Here is a 12,114-nt window from a genome sequence, read left to right as displayed (position 1 = left end):
TACTATTGGTAACCACACATAAGCATCTAAATTATATGAATTTGGCCATTCCATGTACATACTTGCTTAGCTCCCTCCTCACATTCTGAGACGTCACTCAAGAGCCTGTAACTGGTTCTCAAGAAAAATACTTTTAAAAGGATAGTCTCATAGGAGATAAATATAAGCTCAGAGTTCACATTTAACGTTACTTTAAAATTCTAAACTACAGGGCTGCTGAGACGGGTTCTTGTAAAGGTGTTTGCTGCCAAGTCTCACAATGACCTAAGTTAAATCCCTAGAACTCATACAATAGGAGCTGAGACTCAGCTGTCCTTCAACCACTCTATGTGTGCTGCATCGTGAGTACTACACGTTCACCCCCATGCATGCAATACACAAAATGTATAAGAAATAAATAAATAGACACTGTAGTTAAATATATATATATATATTTAATCATGTGGATATCTAGCTTTGGTAGAGGTTGTTTGTAGAAATAATATACTAAAAACTTGGTGAAATGGTTCATAATCCCTATACTTTATTTTAAATCAAAATTTCAGCATCAAGTAAACACAAAACAAGCTAATAGATACACAATAGGCAGAAGCTTAAGTGTTCTGCTTTCTTTACAGCAGATAGGACATAGACCACAGGCGTACTAGCATAACATCAAAAGAAACAACATCATTTATCCCTATAAGATTTCTTTATATTGCCCAAGGTTAGAAAGATACATAAGCTTTTGGATTGAACTTGTGGATGCTAAAGTTTATAGAAGCTAAAGTTCAGTGATGACAAGTATAAATCAAGTCTGCTTTTACCTTTCCACTTAACTGATGAATGTACCACATATATTGAGTTCCTCCTGATAAGTTTTCTGTTTAGCAGTATGTGATTCTCTCACCATGACGTTCACTCCCATTTTGTTAGTAAGAATGTTTCTTTTAAAGTCCTTATTTAATATTTATCTCCGACACTAAATTAGAAATGTACAAAGGGCTGACCATGATGACTATATTTTATTCATATGTCATTTGCTGAAGATCATAGAAATATCTTTTATACAAATTATACATATTAATCCATTTGAATGACAATAAATCTATGTTATGACACAGTGAATTCTACTAGCAATATTCAGTCTTTTATAATATCTACTGTATATTGTATGTTGATTTATCAAGATGGTATTCATTGTATATGAAGTTCATAACTGGCTTTTAGAGGATGTTTAACACACTGAATGACAGTGTGCCAATTTTATCAATCCTATATGCATAGTTTTCACATACATTAATAATAGAGTTGCATTTTTATTCACAATTGATAGTTTTAAAAACAGAAAGCAAAATACAAATATATCATTAAAATTTGGTTGAGAGTTGGTGAGATGAAATTTTTCAATGTCAGACGTGAGAACCTATGTTTAATCTCTAGAAGCCACGTAGTGGAAGGAAAACACACACATACAAACACAAACACACACACACACACACACACACACACACACACTTTGGCTTTTGCATACAATCTCTCTCTCTCTCTCTCTCTCTCTCTCTCTCTCTCTCTCTCTCTCTCTCTCCTTTGCTTTCTTCCTCCCTCTTCATGTCTCCCCATACAAACAAATAAATATACATATATATGCAGACATAAATTCAAACTAAAACAGATTTAAAATGTGTTATAAATGTTGAGAGAAAAGTTTTAAGAAAAATGTTGACAAGTATTTGATTCCTTTTTTTTCATCATTCCTTAACTTCCAAGTATCTTTATCCTAACTGCTGCTTTTTCCTGAGTTTAGTCATGGAACAAAACCTTTTGATTCAGCTTCAATATTCAAATTAAAGCCCAAATATTAATAAAATAGTAGTATAGTTTCAATATTTTGAAACATTAACTCTTGTTTCCAGTTAGCACCCAATACTCAAGGGGCAGATATAAATTTACATCTTGCTTCACCTGTATCCTTCTCTTAAGGTCCTTCACCTACTAATCCAGACTTCTCGATACTCCATTTATCGGTGACATAAAATTGAATTTAATTTCATAGTAACTTGAAATGTCTCTTTCTGATAATGGTTATTACTTTATGCCGTAATTCAATCAGAATCCTTTAGTTTCACTGCCAATTTGTATCAAGCTATTCATTATGATCCTTGTGGTGATATCAGTATTATTTTAGATTATATTTATATGCAATTATCACCATAGTAACAAATATTGTTTTATTAAATTATGAACAAAATGTACAATTTTAAAAAATTTATCAGCTACCTTTCATATATTTATCATCTCTATACCTCAATCTATCATCTATCTGCCTATCATCGTAATATTTATGTTTTAGGCAAAATAGATAGACTAAGATGGCCAAAAGCTACTCAAATAATAACAGATTTTTATGAAAGTTGAAAACAAAAGTGCAGGGCAATTCTGTTCCATGCAATCAAGAGGAATGATCAAGGTTCATGCACAAATACAAGTGCATGTGAGATAATGTCTCTCTTCTCTTTTCTATTAAAATTATACTGGTAAAAAGAACTCTTAGAATTAAAGGTCCTTTTAGTACAGATGCTGGGAAATGGTTTAGAGAGTGAAATGTTTGAAGGCTTCCAGTGCCCTATAAAAGCAGAGGGCAACTTGATGGTCTGTAACTCTGCTGGTGGCTTGCTGACCAGCAAGTCTGGAGAAAACAGCTAGCTCCAGTTCCACTGAGAGACTATTTCAAAACTAGAGAGTGAAAAGAAGAGAGCTTATGTCAATCTCTGTATTTGACACATACACAGTTTTGTGTGCTCACGCATATGTGTACACATACACACACACACAGAGTCAAAACACAAGCACAATCTATAAACTGTGATGGTGCTTTGTCTTATAGAATAGGAGAAATAACAATTTAGGAAACATATGTCAATATAAAACTGCCCTGTTAATTTTGCATTCTCAGGAGAATTATGTTTTTGACTGTGATGAAACAGTCAGCTGCCTTTGACTAGGGACAGTTTGTCCAATTGACAAATATTCCACTCAGGGATTGTCAATGCAAGTGTAAAAATTGTATGTATGTTTCTTACAAAACTGTGTTTCTTTCTTTCAACATTGCTTCTTAATTTTCTTATCGTTAGGGATGGACCTTCCCGGTAGATTCTCTAAAGATCCTGAATTGATGAACCTTCTTTGTTTCCCTTCCACTCATTCTACCTGTAAATCTGTTCATTCTTTCCTGAGTTCATTTCATTGCAATCTGGAAGCAGCAGCAATCAGCACGTGCCCTCTCGTGTTTTCAAGAAAAACATTTTTATCCTTTAGTATTGTAAGGCATAGGGCTACTCTTTTGCCATTAGATGACTTAGATTACCACCATTCTGGTTTCTAAAAACTTATATTTGTAGACTTTTTTCTGAATCTTAAAAGACTTTCATACAGCTTTTTAAGTGTTTTTTCTATAGTACTTGCTCATCTCCAGCACCAATTTCTGTGCCGCTGGTCCATGGAATGGGTTATTCTGATGTTGAAGCAATCCTAAATATCAGTGGTAAAATACAATTGTTTATTTCTCAAAAGAAAAGTAAATAAAGAGTGTTTTAGTACATGAAGAATATTGGAGCATTTCACCCTGAATTAAACAGGAACTGCATATTTTTTAAGAATGTGTACTTTATAAATTTACAACATAAGATATTAGAGAAACTAAGTTTTCAAACAATTATAGAAACATCAAAAAAATAGTTTTATACTTCCTACTCTGAAAGGAGGTCTTTTGTTAAGAGATTTACAGAAAACAACTACATACTCTCATATGTATTTATCCTTCATAGGGATTGATCAATTTTTCTGCAGTCTATTTTAGTTTAAAAGTGTTATCCACTCCAATTCATAAACACAAATTAATTGAATTTAAATAAAATTTAATAGTATATGTATGTATATTAATTTTCATAAATTATTACCCTTTTATTAACCACTCAATGTAATTCATAGTTTTAATTATATCATATGTGTATAATTAGAAAGAAATATATCCATAATATGTACATATGTATATATACACATAAACAAAAGTTTCTGTACTATACATAATTTCAGATATCTGCAGTGTCTTAAGAAGTGTTTATGAATTTTAACAAGATGAGGAAAAATTTTAGGGACACTTAGTAAACAAAGCTGAAATATCTACAAGGTTCAGGATGACCCTACACATGAAATTAAGATCATATTAATTAATGCCAACATGAGGCATTTCATCTCTAAAATAATAATTAAACTAGAAATGATTAACACTATTCTCTGACAAAAAAGCTGACAAAACATAAGGATTGCCTTAGAGAGCATAATAAAATAAAATCAAAGAAAAATTGCCTCAGCATGATTTGTTGAAGCATTTCTACTTGCAAATTGATTATATTGGAAAGATCATACAAGTATGAAAGGATTCATGTAAAGAATGTTATTTTAGGAGAAAAGCCATTTATAATACTAAAAATGTTAGCATAAATGAAAAGAAAAAGCCCAGGAAATCTAAACTGTATTCAATGATCATTCATCTTTACACACGAAAGCTTATTGTTCATGTACCTTATTAAGGAAAAGATGGCTTGGTAAGAATGCTCTCATATGAAGATTATTATTATTTGTCAGTGGAACCTAATAAACACAATGACAAAAACATTTTGGGGACAAAAGGGTTTAGGGTTTATTTTATAGTTTCTTTCCAGGTCACAATTTATCACTTAAAGAAATCAGATCAGAGACAAAAGGCAGGAACCTACAGGCAGGAACTGAAATAGAGTAATTTTGCTTTATTAGTAACAGATTTGTTGAGGTTCAGAAATATATATATCTGTCATATGTAGATATGATATAGATAAAAAAGTTCATTAGAATGCCTTATAGGCTGTGTTCTAGCTAATCCACCAATGTTTGTTTTACCAACAGATGGTACAAGAATCCATCAGTGGCAGCAGTTGTTCAGCCCATGAAGTCTGATTTCTCAGCTAGTCTTCAGTATACACCAGAAGCCTGAAGAAAAACTGGGCTCTAATGCCATGCCAGTAAAGTAATGGGTTTATAATCAGGCAAAGAGAGGAAGGTTTTTTTCTTCGAACAGATAGTGTGACCAAAATCGAGGTGTATCTTTCCACCCTAAAAGATACATATTAAGCCAGGTGTGTGTGTGTGTGTGTGTGTGGGGGGGATCTTAGCCTTTGGAGGGAGAGTCAGGTGGATCTCTCTGTAAGTTCCTGGCCAACCTGGTCTACAGAGAGAGTTCCAGTACTGCGATGGAAGCACTGAAAAAAACATTTCTTGAAAAAACACAAAAACAAAAACAAAAACAAAAAAACCAAGCCTCTTCCTATTTCAAATGATGTAATTAAGTAAATTCCTTCATAGGTTATTTCAAGTTGACAACCACAACTATCTATAACAATTCTACTCCTTGTCAACTTGACACATAATCATATATCCTCATGACATAATTTCTAAATAAAAATGATAAGAACGTGGTATATCTATCCCTCTTTTCATAAAAAAAAATATTAATTTAAAAGAGGCGTTAGTGTCCATTGAGGGCCATCATTTCAGTATCTCAAAAGAAGTATGATAACTATTGATATTCTCTTAATTAATATTACATTGCATGAAAAAGGAATCAAGGAATAAAAACACAAATATTTCTGCAAACAAAATCTTAATAAAGTAGAACAAAAAAAACCTCAAATCGATTACAACCCTTGTTTTTGCAACTTGTCAGATGGCTTTAGCTAGTTTTGTAATTACTTTCCTCTCTTACACATTCTGTATTTTCCAGCCTTAGAAACCACCTCAGCAGGCCTTGGTTATTTTCCTGGAGGAGTGGCCCATACGATTATTCCTTAAATGTCTATGCCATTTGTTATCCTGCCTGGATTAGGCTGAAGTTTTACATTGATTCAATCACAAGGCATTGTTATACCAAAATAGATGCTCTAAACTATCTTTTACACAACAAACATATCCATTTTAGAGAGGCAATACAATTTCCACTTTGTTAATTTTGAATATTCATCCTTAATAATACTGTTGTTCCTTTTTATCCTGTTGGCTTAACAGCCTCAGATGCCTGATGTGGACCTCTAAGCTTCTACCTCAGTGAATTGCTTGTTTTATCTGATGACAGGAGTGGTCCCCACAGTCTAACCAAACTTATTGTACCATCAGATCATAAAGCCAGAAGAACAGGAAGCAAGAAACTTCCTGATGGATTACGAGTGTTAGTAGTGGGTGGAAATACTCATTTTTTCCACCCATCAATTTATGAACTTAAGCATCCTGGCTATAAGAGAAGTAATAACATGTATTTGATGTTAATTAACAACATATACTACCATATCAATAATGAGATGCACCAGCACTCTGGTCCGCTGACATGTAATTGGCAGTGTAACTGGGTTTTCAAAAGTCCATTGCTTCTTTTGATTAGTCCAGATGCTTCAAAGTGATAAGAAAAATGGTAGTAGCAGTAGACTCAATGATTGTGTGCCCATTTCCATACTTCTATTGTCAGAATATGTTCCTTGGTCAGGAGCTATACTGTGTAGAGTAGCATAATGGTGAATAAGCCATTCTGTAAATTCATGCACAGTAGTTTTAACAGAAGCATTATGTGCAGAAATGGCAAATCTATAACTAGAATAAGTATCTACTCCACTAAGGACAAACTCTTGTCCTTTCCACAGAGGAAATGTACCAATATAGTCAATTTACCAGTAGCTTGCTGACTGATCACCCTAGGAATGTGCCATATCTGGGGCTCAGTGTTTGTCTCTACTGTTAGTGGATCTGACATCACACAGTCATTTCATTGTAACACACAGCACATGAGGCAGTAGGCTTTTTATCTATTTCATTTCTGGAATAAATATGATCCATTAGCAACTATGGAAAGTTCATGGACCTGACACCATAAACATCATTTGCCCCACTAAGTTAGGAAAGATGTTTTCTTCAAAGCTGTCAAATATAAATAGCCAAAACACTGAGTGTAACATTTATACAATTTCTGATTGTGTCATGGTTCCTCTTGCTACAGGTAGTTTATGGCATATATGTGTAATAATATAAATATATAGGTAAAAAGCGTTTAATTAATTAAAAATCATTTGCCTATGCTGCCCTTTATAAGTTAGGACATCATTGACATTGCTTTGTCTGTATTTCTCATTACTATATCTGAAACCACCTTAGCTTTGGAGATTCAGTGCTTGCACCCAACTCCTATTACTTTGGGGCAGAATTAACTTTATTGCATTTTATTCATCAAACTGAACAGAAGTGGAATCTCAATGATCCCACACCAATCCATTCTAAATTACAGGAAAACATTCTTTACCAACTAATACCCTTACTTTAACCACCAATACCCACTGAGGCTGGGGCATGTATTTTTACTGTAATCCAGACACCCTTGTAATGAGAGCTTTGGTTTGATTTTTCAAACCTTGAGCTCTGTGACTGCTGAAGAGAAGATTCTATTCCAAGACAAATGTATAAACTTTTAACCAAGCAGTTCTCAACCTGTGGTTTATGACTCCTTTGGGTTTATATATCAGATAGTCTGCATATTAGATATTTGCATTATAATTCATAACAGTATCAAAATTAGAGTTATAAAGTAGGAATGAAATAAAATACTCTTATAGTTGGGATCACCACAACATTCGAACAGTATTAAAGAGTCACACCATTAGAAAGGTAGAAAACCACTCCTTTATATTAGGGACATTCTCAGGCAGTATGTTTTAACACTGAATATATTGTTGTCCTTCACCTTATTCTGAGATGGTGAAAGTTTATTACTTTTGTCACAGAGCTCACTCTTTTCCAATGTCAATTCATCCAGAGCTGCTTGGAGTAACTGACCAACATCAATCAACATTTTTCATATTTTTCCCCAAATTGTCAAATTTTTTTATAAACAGAGTCACCAAATACACAGTCTGTCACAACTGGTGAATCAGGATAATTAAATTCATTTGTCCTGTTAAGTTTTTAAAATAGTTCACATCATAGCTTTTCAAAACTCACCAAGGTCCCAGGGGACTTCAATAACCCTAGGCATTAGCAATTTGAAATGCCTATTCCTGATACTTAAATGTTCATCCTTATATATCTCATGCTCTAGAATCAATTCATCTGTATTGGTCAGCATTTTCTAGAACATAATTGAATATATATATATATATATATATATATATATATATGTAGGTATGTATGTATATATATATATATATATGTGGGTATGTATATATATATATATATATATATATATATATATATATATATATATATATATATTTGTTTTTAAGAAAAATGGCTCACAGATTTGCCCAGCCACTGTGTTTCAGTTAATTCCAAATGTATTTAAAATGACAACCAGAAATAGCTTTCAAAGTTGCTTGTTGTCTTATGCTCAGGCTGATTCTCATCCTGTTTTTGTTGTTCTTGTTTGATTTTTTTAATGCAGTCTAGTTCAAGTTTTCCAGGCATAGCACTGCCCATGGCAGAATGGAATGTGACACATGTATTAACTATCAAGAAAATGCCACATAGACATCACTATACACCAATCTCATGGAGCCATTTCTTCACTAGGAACTTCCTGACTTCATGTTTGTCAAGTTCATAAAAGATACTAACAATCATAGCCTATATAACTATTATACAAGTATTAATATATGTTTATTTCTCAAAAATTTGACAACAAACATAACCAAGACCAATAAAGAATATTTTCAGTTTGAAAATGAGTTCATGAAAATACTTCTTCCAATCCATGCATAGGTTATGCCTTAAAAACATTTATAAATAAATATAATTTAAATAAAGTACAATTAACAGAAAAATTTCAATAATTTTGCAGACATCAAAATACTAAGATAGTATTTTCATTTCACGTATTTTTTGCCTTTCAAGCAACAGTATCATTTATTAATCTGGAGTATTTGAATAGCTGTGGAATCCATCCCGATTCCCTAACCAGTAATGTGAAAGTGTTCATTATTAAATCAAAGCATACACTGTGTGTGCCTCTGTATGTGGAGCCCCATTCTTATTTAACTAACCCTGTGTGATTTTCACTCAAAACAAATTATTGCTCATGTATTCAAAGGGCAATGAGCAATTAGAACATAATTGATCCAACTGAGCATCAGACTTCAGCCTTGTGCTCAGAAAATGGTCTCAAAATAATGCCTTATCCATTAGCAATTTCACCTAATTCAGGAAACATTTTCAGGATTATGAGTGCCATTGACTTGGATGAGAGTTAACAGCCACCACTAATCCTACAATCCTTTTTCCCCCCCTGAATGTTATATTTTTTGAAACATTTGTTGTATTTATCTAATTTATTTATTTTATATCCCCATTGCTATGCCCTGCCCCCCAGTTCTTGAATCCCATCTCCTTTTCTCTACCATCCACTCCTCCTCCATTTCTTTTCAGAAAAAGAGAGGGCTCCAGTGGATGTCACCCAGCCTTGGCATATCAAGTTGCAGTGAGACTAGGTTAATTCCTCTCCTATTGAGGCTAGACAAGGCAGCCTACTAGGAGGAAAGGGTCCCAAAGGCAGGCAACGATGTCAGAGGCAGTACCTGCTCCCACTGTTAGACATCCTAACAGAATATGAACTACCCAATAGTACTGTATGTGCAGAGCCCTAGGTCAGTTCCATGCACTCTCTCTGGTTGGCAGATTAGTTCCTATGAGCTCCTATGAACCTAGACTAGTTTATTCTGTGGGTTTCTCGTGTTGTTCTTGAACCCTCTAATGTTAAATGCTTTCACACTCTCTTTTTTCATGATTCCCCAAGCTCTGTCTAATGTTTGGCAGCAATGCTACAATCCTTATAGCCTCTCAAATAGTTTAAATATAACCTTGCTAATTAAACGCTAAAATATCTGTAAGTTAACAAATGATGAATTATATACATATTTTGATACATTTCAATTTATAAACGCTTGTTATTTTTATCACATTACACTTCACAATAGTTTAGAGTTGAATATATTAATGGGCCACAATTTATTCGTTTCCTCAGAAATGTAGTGAATCATTCTGATGATGAATTCTCTGATAGATTCTGAAAACGCAATGATGATTGAGGCAAGTATGTGACATTATTTTAAGAGGGTAAAGGTTTAATGAGAAATCACATTAATAAACTTATAAGTAGAAATGGTAATAAGCACTAGATGAAGATAAATATTAATGTGGGTAGACCACAGTTTCAAATGCAAACAAAAATTAATGCTCACCAACCATAAGTAAAAAATTAGCAGTCAATCGAGTTTACTTTAAGTGAGACACAAATAACACAAACATGTCTTCACCACATTTATTGCCATTATGGTGATTTTGTTCCCAAGAAAATCAAGGCTTAAAGCTAAGAAACGGGTAAAGGATTATAAAGATTTTACTTAAAAATCTAGAATTTGAACTCAGGATTTGCTATCCAGAAAGCCTTATTTCTCCAATCCAATCTTCTCTCTCTGTGTATGGTAATTTCATTTTGTAAGGCATAAAGAAAAAAATGAATGTATAGTGGAGAATATCATGAACAATGTATATCGATAGAACGTTAGAGCATAGAACACAATAAAAACAAGTTGGGACATATGTTCAAAACACTGAGGTAATGGGGTCTTAAACTGCATAGGAGAAATATGAAGGGAATGATGAATTCTAAGGGTATAGTGGTTTCCAAATGTGTAATTAAAAGCAAATGAATGGGTTCAAGAAGAATATAACTTTAATTGATCAGGATATTAGAAACTTGGCAAGTTAGAGAGAATTCTTGGTGCCCTTTTTGATAAGCTACTATTAAGAAGGGTGACATAGAGCAAAAGGGATGAATCATACGCAATAAGCTACTATTAAGAAAGATCACCTAGAATAAAAGGGATGAATCAGAAATAATAAAAGTACATGTGGGGAATGTAGAAGGAGAGAGATAAAATGAGCCAAGAGGTAGAGAACACAAGCATTCTGAAGTTACTCTTGTACTGATGTCAAGTAATAAGTGTCATATAGGTAAAGGTATATTCAGAAGTTAGGGTTAGGGATAGGGTTAGGGTACATCAATTTAAATGTACATTCTCTATATTTATAATAATATGATACAATAGCTCTTCCTGTGGTAAAGAGAAAATGAAGTGTAAATATGAATATAAATTAGTTTTTTAAATATTTTACATGTTTCACAGAATCAAAAATTACTCTTCTTTAAGATATAGATTAGTTGATTGTATTCAGTAATCCAAAACTTCTAAACAAACATGTATTGGACAGGCAGAATGGTTAATTCTTTAGGTGTGTAGTTGTGTAAGGGCTGTGCCTTACTTAGAAAGGTTGGACTATGTACCAGAGACAATAGACTTACATTCTAGTGAATGACACATGGCACTCTCTGCCTTTTTATAGCCCTGTCCCACCTATTGTTTGCATTCCACTTTCTGACTATGGTTACAATGTGGACTAACCAACATCAACTTTGGCCACTATTCTTTCCCCAAATTAGTAGACAGTGTCTTTGAACTATTAGCCAAAATACGCTCAAGATGCTTCTTGTCAGATAATTGGTATTGAATTGTTTGCCATGTGTGTCCCTTATTGACTTGCTGATATTGGATAATTTAAAGTAGATATCTTGTACTGGAGTACTTTTGGAATGATTCTATTAATAAAGGTTATAGCAAAGCACTCAGGATAAATTATTCATGATTTAAGCACCCACATTAGAGAGAGTTCAAGTAGAAACACACAGGACAATGGGTTGTGCTTGGATTGTAGAAGAGGATACACAGCTGGGATAGTGAATGGGAAAACACTGTTGAACTGTGAGATTTCTAATTGATTCGAATCTGGTGCCGTCAGGGTACAGAAATGACTATAGCTAACTCCTTTCAGTATTGTAAATGTTTATTTTAATAAAGCTGTTTTAATGTACTAGAAAAACTTGGCAACACTAATTGTTGTCTGAGCTTAAAATATCCATGTAATTCTTAGTGCATTTTTACCACAGAGATCAAATTTTAAACAAAGAGTTTTCACTAAAATGTATTAATTTTCCTAAATATAAGCTTCCAC

This window comes from Acomys minous (assembly GCF_964271855.1).
Source record: "Acomys minous genome assembly, chromosome: 3".
NCBI lineage: Eukaryota > Metazoa > Chordata > Mammalia > Rodentia > Muridae > Acomys > Acomys minous.
Note: the sequence above shows the minus strand (reverse complement) of the source record.